The sequence below is a fragment of the Bombina bombina genome, chromosome 11 (assembly GCF_027579735.1).
Source record: "Bombina bombina isolate aBomBom1 chromosome 11, aBomBom1.pri, whole genome shotgun sequence".
NCBI lineage: Eukaryota > Metazoa > Chordata > Amphibia > Anura > Bombinatoridae > Bombina > Bombina bombina.
Window position 1 is genome coordinate 91256151 of NC_069509.1, and position 12668 is coordinate 91268818.

Sequence of the window (12668 nt, forward strand, 5' to 3'; positions counted from 1 at the left end):
CCAGCCTACACTAGATTACCTAGTCTTAGGGATAAACTAATCAAAGCAGATGTTGGGTCAAATAAGAAATCTAAACAAGGTTTTATTACATCAGAAAATAATGGTTGCTTCCCTTGCCTGAATTGTTCAAATTGCAATAATATGATAAAAGGTGACCTTTTTATACATCCCCAAACGGGTCAGAAATTCAGGATTATGGGCTACTTTAATTGTAATGCAAACTTTGTAATATACCTAATTAAGTGTCCGTGTGGGTTAATTTATATTGGTGAGACGACCCAGCGGGTCAGAGATAGAATCATACAGCATAAATCCAATATAAGAACTAATAATTTAAATGCACCTGTAGCTTATCATTTTTTGAGCTGCAACCACACTATTGCACAACTGCGCTTTCAAATTATAGATTTTGTACAAAGCCCTAGGCGTGGTGGCAATAGAGAATTATTGTTACAAAAACGTGAGGCTTTCTGGATTAATAAGTTAAACACATTGGCTCCAAATGGAATGAATAGAGAATTGGATTTGAGTGTGTTCCTTTAAGAGAAGTAATAATACTAAGAGTGATGTGATAATCCTTGTTTCTCTGGCTCTTTGAATTCTGTGTATAATATCTTGCTATGACATCTGTTAAATGCATTTTAACTTTGTATTTTTTTAAAAAAATGTTTTTTAATAAATGTGGTAAATCACATGTATTTTCAAGTGTAAACCACTAGAGGTCACTATGAAAGGCCTTCTTTTTGCCTTGTAAATGGTTAAATTAAAAAGGTGTGGTTTTACCTGGTTGTAGGTATTTAAGGTGATTAAGTGTGATGTACAAGTTATGAACATGAATAAGGGTTTATAGCCCGAAACGTTGTTCTGCTTTCCTGGCTCCCAGTTTGTGATAATAAAGAGAACCTCTGCATAAGGACTTTGTGGTGTGTCTGCTACTTTTGTTCTATATTACTTTGAGGATTTTTGCAGTAATCCTATTGCAGTATGCACCCTATCAAGGATTGAAGTGCTGGATTTTTTGAATTGCTTTTACCCTTTCTTTTTATAAGAGTTTAAATGTTAGACTCACACAAGCTACAGTGCCTGCTTCATGCCCCAGTGTAACCCATACAACATGATTATCTATGTCCCAATAAAAAAGCAGTGTCTTTTAATTTGTTAAGTGCATGGTCTCCCCAACTGGAAGAAAAAGCACTTACCTGCTCCGCTGTCCGGCATGTAGACAGTTACAAGGTATGAGAAGACACAGTTCCTCACAGAGATCTTTGGAAAAAACAGAACAGAATAGCAAACTCTGGCTTTCTAAACTAGGGTAGCAATTGTTAGGAAAACGCCTTAAGTACCTCTTTACAAGTTCCTAACTGCTTTAAAGCCACCATACCCCAAAACTTGCTTGTGGATGAAATCAAAATTTTTCTTCAGACACCTAAACTTGTCATCCTTACTTGTGGGATATTCTCAATCCCTACAGGAAGTGGCAAAGAGAGCACACAGCAGAGCTGTCCATATAGCTCCCCTCAGGCTCCGCCCCCCCAGTCATTCGACCGACGGTTAGGAGAAAAAGGAGAACCATAGGGTGCAGTGGTGACTGTAGTTTACAAAAATAAATTTAAACCTGACCAAAATTCCAGGGTGGGCCGTGGACCGGATACACCGTAGGAGAAAGAAATTTATCAGGTAAACATAAATTCTGTTTTCTCCTACATTGGTGTATCCGGTCCACGGCTTCATCCTTAATTGTGGGAACCAATACCAAAGCTTTAGGACACGGATGAAGGGAGGGAACAAGTCAGGTCACCTAAACGGAAGGCACCACTGCTTGCAAAACCTTTCTCCCAAAAATAGCCTCCGAAGAAGCAAAAGTATCGAATTTGTAAAATTTGGCAAATGTATGCAGTGAAGACCAAGTCGCTGCCTTACAGATCTGTTCAATAGAAGCCTCATTCTTGAAAGCCCATGTGGAAGCCACAGCTCTAGTAGAGTGAGCTGTAATTCATTCAGGAGGCTGCCTTCCAGCAGTCTCATAAGTCAATCGGATTATACTTTTCAGCCAGAAAGACAGAGAGGTTGCAGTCGCTTTTTGACCTCTCCTCTTGCCAGAATAGACGACAAACAAGGACGATGTTTGTCTGAAGTCTTTAGTTGCTTTTAAATAAAACTTCAAAGCACGAACCGCATCAAGATTGTGTAACAGACGTTCCTTGTTAGAAACTGGATTAGGACACAGAGAAGGAACAACTATTTCCTGGTTAATATTCTTATTGGAAACCACTTTTGGAAGAAAACCAGGTTTGGTACGTAAAACGACCTTATTTGTATGAAACACCAGATAGGGTGAATTACACTGCAAAGCAGACAATTCAGAAACTCTTCTAGCAGAAGAAATGGCTACCAAAAACAAAACTTTCCAAGACAATAACTTAATATCTATGGAATGTAGAGGTTCAAACGGAACCCCTTGAAGAACTGAAAGAACTAAATTTAGACTCCATGGAGGAGCCACAGGTCTGTAGACGGGCTTGATTCTAACTAAAGCCTGTACAAAAGCCTGAACATCTGGCACGGCTGCCAGACGCTTGTGTAACAAAACAGACAGAGCAGATATCTGTCCTTTTAAGGAACTAGCTGACAGACCTTTCTCCAATCCTTCTTGGAGAAAAGATAGTAACCTTGGAATCCTAATCTTACTCCATGAGTAACCCTTGGATTCGCACCAGCAAAGATATTTCCGCCATATCTTATGGTAAATTTTTCTGGTGACAGGCTTCCTAGCCTGGATCAGAGTATATATAACTGATTCCGAAAACCCACGCTTAGCGAGAATCAAGCGTTCAATCGCCAAGCAGTCAGTTGCAGAGAAACTAGGTTTGGATGTGTGAATGGACCTTGGATTAGAAGGTCCTGCATCAAAGGTAGCTTCCATGGTGGAACCAATGACATATTCACCAGGTCTGCATACCAAGTCCTGCGTGGCCACGCAGGAGCTATCAGAATTACCGAAGCCTTCTTCTGTTTGATCCTGGCTACTAGCCGGGGGAGAAGAGGAAACGGTGGAAAGACATAAGCTAGATTGAACGACCAAGGCGCCACTAAGGCATCTACCAATGTCGCCTTGGGATCCCTGGACCTGGACCCGTAACGTGGAACTTTGGAGTTCTGACGTGACGCCATCAGATCCAGATCTGGAAGGCCCCATAGTCGAGTTAACTGGGCAAAAACCTCCGGGTGAAGTTCCCACTCCCCCGGATGGAAGGTCTAACGACTCAGATAATCCGCTTCCCAGTTGTCCACTCCTGGGATGTGAATTGCTGATAGATGGCAGGAGTGATCCTCTGCCCATTTGATGATCTTGGATACTTCCCTCATCGCCAGGGAACTCTTTGTTCCTCCCTGATGATTGAGGTACGCTACAGTCATCATGTTGTCCGACTGAAATCTGATGAATTTGGCCTCCGCTAGTTGAGGCCATGCCTGGAGCGCATTGAATATCGCTCTCAATTCCAAAATGTTTATCGGGAGAAGAGATTCTTCCCGAGACCATAGACCCTGAGCTTTCAGGGACTCCCAGACCGCACCCCAGCCCAAGAGGCTGGCGTCGGTCGTGACAATGATCCACTCCGGTCTGCGGAAACTCATTCCCTGAGACAGGTGATCCTGAGACAACCACCAGAGGAGTGAGTCTCTGGTTTTCTGGTCCATTTGTATCTGGGGAGACAAATCTGCATAATCCCCATTCCACTGTTTGAGCATGCACAGTTGCAGTGGTCTTAAATGAATTCGAGCAAAGGGAACCACGTCCATTGCCGCAACCATGAGTCCTATTACCTCCATGCACTGAGCTACGGAGGGTTGAGGAATGGCATGAAGAACTCGACAAGTGTTCAAAAGCTTTAACTTCCTGACCTCCGTCAGAAAGATCTTCATTTCTACAGAGTCTATTATTGTTCCCAGGAAGGGAACCCTTGTGAACGGGGACAGAGAACTATTTTCTATGTTCACCTTCCACCCGTGAGACCTTAGAAAGGCTAGAACAATGTCCGTATGAGCCTTTGCTCCAAAAAAGCGAACCTCAGGAACTGATGGTGATCTTTGTGGATAGGAATATGCAGGTATGCATCCTTTAAGTCCACGGTAGTCATATATTGACCCTCCTGGATCATTGGTAAAATTGTCCGAATGGTTTCCATTTTGAATGATGGAACTCTGAGGAATTTGTTTAGGATTTTTAAATCCAGGATTGGCCTGAAAGTTCCTTCCTTTTTGGGAACTACAAACAGGTTTGAGTAAAAACCCAGTCCTTGTTCTGCTGTTGGAACTGGGTGTATCACTCCCATTTTTAGAAGGTCTTCTACGCAACGTAAGAATGCCTGTCTCTTTATCTGGTCTAAAGATAAGCGAGACATGTGGAACCTTCCCTTTGGAGGAAGGTCCTTGAATTCCAGAAGATACCCCTGCGAGACAATTTCTAGCGCCCAGGGGTCCGGAACATCTCTTGCCCAAGCCTGAGCAAAGAGAGAAAGTCTGCCCCCTACTAGATCCGGTCCCGGATCGGGGGCTACCCTTTCATGCTGTCTTGGTAGCAGCAGCAGGCTTCTTGGCCTGTTTACCCTTGTTCCAGCCTTGCAATGGTTTCCATGCTGGCTTGGGCTGGGATGCGTTACCCTCTTGCCTAGTGGCTGTAGAGGTAGAAGCAGGTCCGTTCCTGAAATTGCGAAAGGAACGAAAATTAGACTTATTTTTAGCTTTGAAAGGTCTATCTTGTGGAAGGGCATGGCCCTTTCCCCCAGTGATATCTGAAATAATTTCTTTCAACTCTGGCCCGAATAGGGTCTTACCCTTGAAAGGAATATTAAGCAATTTTGTTTTGGACGACACATCCGCCGACCAAGATTTTAGCCAAAGCGCTCCGCACGCCACGATTGCAAAATTTGAATTTTTCGCCGCTAATTTAGCTAACTGAAAAGCGGCATCTGTAATGAAGGCATTAGCCAACTTCAGGGCGTGAATTCTGTCCATGACTTCATCATAAGAAGTCTCCTTCTGTAGCGAGTTTTCTAGTTCCTCAAACCAAAAAGACGCTGCAGTGGTTACAGGAATAATGCAAGAAATTGGTTGAAGAAGAAAACCTTGTTGAACAAAAATTTTCTTAAGCAAACCTTCTAATTTTTTATCCATAGGATCTTTGAAAGCGCAACTATCTTCTATTGGTATAGTCGTGCGTTTAGCTAGTGTTGAAACTGCCCCCTCTACCTTAGGGACCGTCTGCCACGCGTCCTTTCTGGGGTCAGCAATGGGGAACATTTTCTTAAATATAGGGGGGGGAACAAACGGTACACCTGGTCTCTCCCACTCCCTAGTCACTTTATCCGCCACCCTCTTAGGTATCGGAAATGCATCAGTGTGTACTGGGACCTCTAAGAATTTGTCCATTTTACACAATTTTTCTGGGACCACCAAAGGGTCACAATCATCAAGTGTAGCTAGGACCTCCTTAAGTAGGGCGCGGAGGTGTTCTAACTTAAATGCTATGGTATCTGGCTCTGCCTGCTGAGAAACTATTCCTGTGTCAGAAATTTCTCCCTCAGACAGGCCCTCCCTCACCGCCAAATCAGATTGATGTGAGGGCACTACAGATAAATTATCCGCTGCGTCTGCTTGCTCATCTTCTGTATTTAAAACTGAGCTATCACGCTTCCTTGGAAAAGCTGGCAGTTTGGATAAAAATGCTGCGAGAGAATTATCCATTACTGCCGCTAACTGTTGCAAAGTAATAGGAATCGGTGCGCTAGATGTACTGGGCATCGCTGGCGCGGGCATAGCTGGTGTTGACACAGAAGGAGAGGATAGTGGACTATCCTCACTACCTTCAGCTAAAGAATCATTTTGGGCTACATCTATAAGCGTGACTGTGCGGTCCTTAAGCTGTTTGGACGCTATAGCACACTTCACACATAAGTTTAATGGGGGCACCGCCTTGGCCTTTAAACATACAGAACAAATGCTATCTGAAGGTTCAGACATGTTTGACAGAGTTAGACAGAACTTCAATGCAATAAAAAATAATTTTGACAAAAACGTTACTGTGTCTTTAAATAATAAAAGTGCACACTTTATTACTAAAACATAAAAAAATCATCCGATTTTAATGAAATTTTCACCACATTGTCTTAATGCTTTGAAAAGATTGCACACAATTTTTCAGACCAATTAACCCCTTAATGCCCAAACCGGAGCTAAGAACAGCAGTTAACCGGTTAAAAACACTACAGCACAATGCCACAGCCTCTACTGTGGCTTTTACCTTCCTTAGGGATTATTTGAGTAAGAAATAAGCCTCTCTGAAGTCCTTTCTGATGTCTCTGGACTCCCCACGTGAAGCTGCATGAACTGTCTAGTCAAAACAACTGCGCAATTGAGGCGCGAAAATGAGGCCTCCTCTCTCTTCCTTCCAGAGTGGTGGGGCCTTATAGACTAGATTAGGTGTCTAATTAAGTGCCAGGCGCAATATTAAACCCCATAAGTGTTTTAAAAGTCTCAAAAAACACCTTATGCATACTGAAACATGCTAATAAGCAATCGATTAAGCCCACAATAGTGTCAACCAGCATTGAGCCCTTAATTTAAGCCATTATTTTATACAGAGTTTGAGAAAAATGGCTTACCTATCCCTGAGGGGATTTCTGACAGTCTTCTAGCATTACTTGGTCTTGTTAGAAAAATGACTGATCATACCTGAAGCAGTTAAGCCTGCAAACTCTTCCCCCCAACTGAAGTTCTCTGTTATTCAACAGTCATGCGTGGGTACAGCAATGGATTTTAGTTACTGGTGCTAAAATCATATTCCTCTCAGCAGAAATCTTCATCACTGTTCTGCCTCAAAGTAAATAGTACAAGCTGGCACTATTTTAAAATAACAAACTCTTGATTGAAGAAATAAAACTACAAATATAACACCACATACTCTTTACCACCCCCGTGGAGATGCTACTTGTTAGAGCGGCAAAGAGAATGACTGGGGGGGCGGAGCCTGAGGGGAGCTATATCGACAGCTCTGCTGTGTGCTCTCTTTGCCACTTCCTGTAGGGATTGAGAATATCCCACAAGTAAGGATGAAGCCGTGGACCGGATACACCAATGTAGGAGAAAAGTATGCAGAGAAGACCATGTTGCCGCCTTGTAAATCTGTTCTACAGAAGCTTCATTTTTGAAAGCCCAAGACGAGGATACAGCCCTAGTGGAATGAGCTGTAATTCTCTCAGGAGGCTGCTGTCCAGCAGTCTCATAAGCCAAACGAATCAAACTTCTCAACCATAGAGACAGAGTAGTAGAAGTGGCCTTCTGACCCTTACGCTTTCCAGAGAAAACAACAAACAGGGCAGAAGATTGACGATAATCTTTAATAGCTTGTAAGTAAAATTTTAGAGCCCGCACAACATCCAAGTTATGCAAGAGACGTTCCTTTTGAGAAGAAGGATTAGGACAAAGAGAAGGAACAACAATTTCCTGATTAATGCTTCGATCCGTTGCTATCTTAGGAAGAAACCCCAATTTAGTGCGAAGGACCGCCTTATCAGCATGAAAAATAAGGTAAAAAGAATCACACTGCAGAGCTGAAAGTTCAGACACTCTGCGAGCGGAAGAAATGGCCACAAGAAACAAAACCTTCCAGGATAACAGTTTTATACCAACAACATGCATAGGCTCGAACGGAGCCTGCTGTTAAACTTTAAGAACTAAATTAAGGCTCCATGGGGGAGCAACAGGTTTAAACACAGGCCTGATTCTGACGTCTGGTAATTCTACCAGACATTTGTGCAAAAGGACAGATAACGCTGAAATCTGACCCTTTAGAGAACTGACTGATAAACCCTTATCCAGTCCATTCTGAGGAAAGGACAAAATCCGGGGAATCCTCACCTGGCTCCAGGGGAACCCCTTAGAATCACACCAATAAAGATATTTACGCCATATCTTATGGTAAATCTTGGGAGTGTCCAGCTTTTGAGCCTGAATCAAAGTTTCAATGACAGCGTCAGAAAAAACACTCTTAGACAGAACTAGGCATTCAATCTCCAAACAGTTAGCTTCAGAAAATCTAGGTTTGGATGGAGGAAGGGACCCTGAAGAAGATCTTTCCTCAGAGGTAAACTCCAAGGAGGTAGAGATGACATCCTTACCAGTTCCGCGAACCAGATCCTGCGAGGCCATGCAGGACCTATTAGAATCACCTATGCTCTCTCCTGTATGATACAAGCGATGACTCGTGGAAGGAGAGCAAATGGAGGAAACAGAAAAGCCAGATAAAACCTCCAAGGAACTGCTAAAGCATATATCAGAAAAGCCTGAGGATCTCTTGACCTTGAACCGTACTTTGGAACCTTGGCGTTTTGGCAGGACTCCATCAGATCCAAATCTGGAACCCCCTACTGGAGGGTTATCTGAAAGAACACTTCCGGATGGAGAGCCCACTCCCCGGGATGAAAGGTCTGTCTGCTCAGAAAATCTGTCTCCCAATGGTCCACTCCTGGAATGTGGATAGCAGATAGACAACCTTAAGCTTCCGCCCACTGCAGAATTTGAGTAACCTTTTTTTCATGGCTAAGGAACTCCGAGTTCCTCCCTGGTGGTTGATGTAAGCCACTGAGGTGATGTTGTCCGATTGAAATCTTATAAACCGGACCAATGCCAGTTGAGGCCACGCTAATAGGGCATTGAAGAAAGCTCTCAATTCTAAGATGTTAATGGGAAGAGAGGACTCCTCCCGAGACCACAGGCCCTGAGCTTTTAGAGGGCCCCAAACAGCATCCCAGCCTGACAGGCTGGTGTCCGTAGTCACAATTTCCCAGGAAGGTCTCAGAAAGCAAGTACCACCAGAACAGATGTTCCTGTGATACCCACCATGAGAGAGAGTCTCTTGTCAGAGGGTCCAGATTTATCCTCTGAGTTAAATCAAATGATTTCCGTTCCATTGACGGAGAATACAAAGTTGTAGCGGTCGTAGATGGAACCGAGCAAAAGGAATGCTGTCCATTGATGCCACCATCAGACCAATCACCTCCATGCATTAGGCCACAGATGGACAGAAAGCAGACTGAAGAGAAAGGCAGGAAGCAAGAATCTCGTCTTTTCTGACCTCTGTCAGAAAGATCTTCATGGACAGGGAATCTATTATAGTCCTTCTTTGCAAATTCACCTTCAACCAATGGGATATTAAAAAAGACAACAGCATCGCTGTATGAGATTGGGATAGTTGAAAAGATGACGCCTGAACCAAGATGTCGTCCAGACAAGGCGCTACAGCAATTCCCTGGGACCTGATCACAGCCAAAAGCGCCCCCAGAACCTTTGTGAATATTCTGGGAGCCGTGGCTAGATCAAATGGAAGTGCAACAAATTGGAAGTGTTTGCCTAGAAAGGCAAACCTCAAATACTGATGTTGTTCCCTGTGTATGGCAACGTGAAGGTATGCGTCCTTCAGGTCTATGGTCGTCATAAACTGACCCTCCTGCACCAAAGGGAGAATGGAACGAATAGTTTCCATCTTGAAGGACGGAACCCTGAGGAATTTGTTTAAACACTTGGGTCGAAAAGTCCCCTCCTTTTTGGGAACTACAAATAGATTTGAGTAGAATCCTAGACCCTGTTCTGCTAGAGGGACAGGAATAATAACTCCCAGAGAGAATAGGTCTTTTACACAGTTTAAGAAGGCTTCCTTCTTTATTTGGTTTGAGGAAAGTCTTGACAGGAGAAATCTGCCCCTGGGAGGGCAAGACTTGAATCCCATTCTGTAACCCTGAGGTACTATGTCCACCCCCTAAGGGTCTGGGACATCGCGTATCCAGGCTTGACGAAAAAGAGAATGCCTGATCCACACATAAGGCTTCTTGTTTTGTTTTCCCTTATTCCAGGGCTGGTTGGATTTCCAAGAAGATCTGGGTTGATCAGGTTTAGATGAGGAAGGACTTTTGGCCCTTAAAATATGAAAGGAACAAAAATTAGAAGTCTGACGACATCTAGGTCTGTTCTTCTTGTCCTGAGGTAGGAAAGATCCCTTTCCACCCGTAATCTCTGAAATGATCTCTGCCAGACCAGGTCCAAACAGAGTATTTCCCTTGTAAGGCAAAGCCAAAAGCTTGGCCTTAGTAGAGACATCAGCAGACCAAGATTTTAACCACAGAACCCTTGCGAGCAAGAACTCTGAAGCTAGACATCTTAGCTCCCAGACAAATTATCTGCATATTGGCATCACAGATTAAAGTGTTTGCCAATTTAAGAGCTTTGATCCTATCCTTGATCTCCTCTACTGCAGTTTCCTCTGAGATAAGATCAGATAATGCATCGCACCAATAAGATGCAGCACCTGCAACCGTAGCAATACTTGCTGCTGGTTGCCACTGTAATCATTGATGGCCATACATCTTTTTAAAATAAGCCTCTAGCTTTTTGTCCATTGGATCCTTAAAAGAGCAACTATCCTCTATAGGAATGGTAGTTCTCTTAACAAGAGTAGAAATAGCTACCTCTATTTTAGGAACAGTGCATCATGAGTCACGAATAGTCAGCCACAGGAAACATTTTCTTAAAAACAGGTGAAGGGGTAAAAGGAACCCCTGGTTTGTCCCATTCCTGAGCAATAATTTCAGACATCTTCCTTGATACTGGAATAACCTCCTCAGAAGATGGTGAATCAGACTCTATCCAACTTTGAGGACTTTGTAGGGTTGATACCAACCACCGGTTCAGAGTCGTCCAAAGTAGCTAGAACCTCCTACAAAAGTAATCAGATGTGCTCAAGCTTAAATCTAAAATGATCTGTAGTAAATATAAAAGGACAGAAGCGCCACATGGCCCAGTACTGTTGGATACAATCAAAGTAATATAAGTGACGATTGCACTCACATGTGGTAGGACGCCCCTAGTGGTGTGGAAGGAAAGCAATCACCCAGAAGACTGACCTCCGGTGGATATTTGGTCATCTGTAGAGGGTAATAAACAACACTAGGCCATATAGGCACTTTTTGTGTTGTTTATTACCCTCTACAGATGACCTAATATCCACCGGAGGTCAGTCTTCTGGGTGACTGCTTTTGACCCCAGATTGCTCCTTCCACACCACTAGGGGTGTCCTACCACATGTGAGTGCAATCGTCACTTATATTACTTTGATTTTATCCAACAATACTGGGCCATGTGGCGCTTCTGTCCTTTTATATTTACTACAGATTATTTAAACTAATCACCTTTACTGATACCATCATATCTATTAAGACTTTATCAAGGCTATCCACTAAGGACTGTATGTTGATATGATATCATATTGTATATTCTAACAATACCATTTAGGTTATACGTTGTCTAATACTAGTGTGTTCACAGAAATACCATTGTCATATAACTGTCATTTATCACTGCTAAATTTTTCTAACTGATTCATTTGTCACAAATCTTAATTATTGTTTTGCCTAATAAGGGCGCCCCCTACCTACTTCTTTAAATCTAAAATGAACTTCTTCATATTCTGAAGATTTTTCTGCTATAGTGTCAGAGTCTGAAATCTCACCTTCAGAAGCTACTGAAGTATTCTCATCAGACATCTGAGCAAGAGTGGCTAATGCAGTTCTAGAATCAGAAACCTTAGCATTACCCAACGAAGGGAAAGCTGAAAAAGCCGCTGATACTGCAGAAGAAAACTGAGCGGCAAAATCCCCAGGAAAATAAACACCCCCAGGTGGATAAGAGGGCACAGAAGGCACAGTATGAGAAACAACTAAAGTTTGGGATGTTTGAGGCGAAAGCTGAGGCTTGTCACGCACAGCATTATCCTGAGAGATATTAGGCTCGGAAAGGAGTAATTTCTCTTTAAGTTTCAAAGTCTTAGATAAACAAGAAGAACAAACATAGGCAAAACAATTTGGGCTTCTAAAGAAAGTAAACATTTATCTATGGAACTAGACTGATTCTGTTCTAAGTCCATTGTCTTTAAATTCCCACAAGAAATAGGCCAAAAAAAAAAAAAAAAAAAAGAAAATGCTTAACCTCAGATTGCTTAACAGAAAAATAAATTACTTTAAATTTTAACAAGCATAAAAAATATATATATATTTTTATAAAATCAAAAAAACACCTCAGATTGTCTGAGGTTCCTACCGGCAAGCAAATACCCCACTAGTTAGAGGAATAGAGATGGATCTGCTGGCAATACAATATGATGAGGATCAGTAAGAGTAGCTTTCACTTCAAGAGCTGTTCAACTGTATCAGTCCGGTCGCAACGGCACCACTCCGTAAAACCGGAAGTTCGGGTGTCACGTGACCGGACTGAAGAGTAAGTGAGCAACAATTTCTCAGAAGAGAAATAAAAAGGCACCTTTTTAAATCTGGTTAAAAACAGCATAAACGTCTAACACACAAACGCAAGTGAAAAACACAGCAGACTCAATAGACTTAATTCCCAAGCCTTACACATCTCAATAATAAAAATGACATCCCAGCCCATTGTTCTCATACTCAAATTAGGAATAACATATCCCTAATAAAAAATGCCATTAAAAATTGTGCCCATATGAATCCTTAAAATATTCAAGGATTATTATCTTGTGAACTGTAATACAACAAAGGGGATTTAATTTAGGAGGATTAAGCCCATAAATGCTGCTGTCCTTCATTACC

The 12668-nt window shown here is 42.5% G+C and overlaps 1 protein-coding gene across 1 annotated transcript in view; it reads right to left on the reverse strand.

The window, feature by feature from the left end:
• The window catches only part of WDR90 (WD repeat domain 90), a 213155-nt gene that overhangs the window by 187143 nt on the left and 13344 nt on the right, over nt 1–12668 (reverse strand). The window lies entirely within an intron of this gene.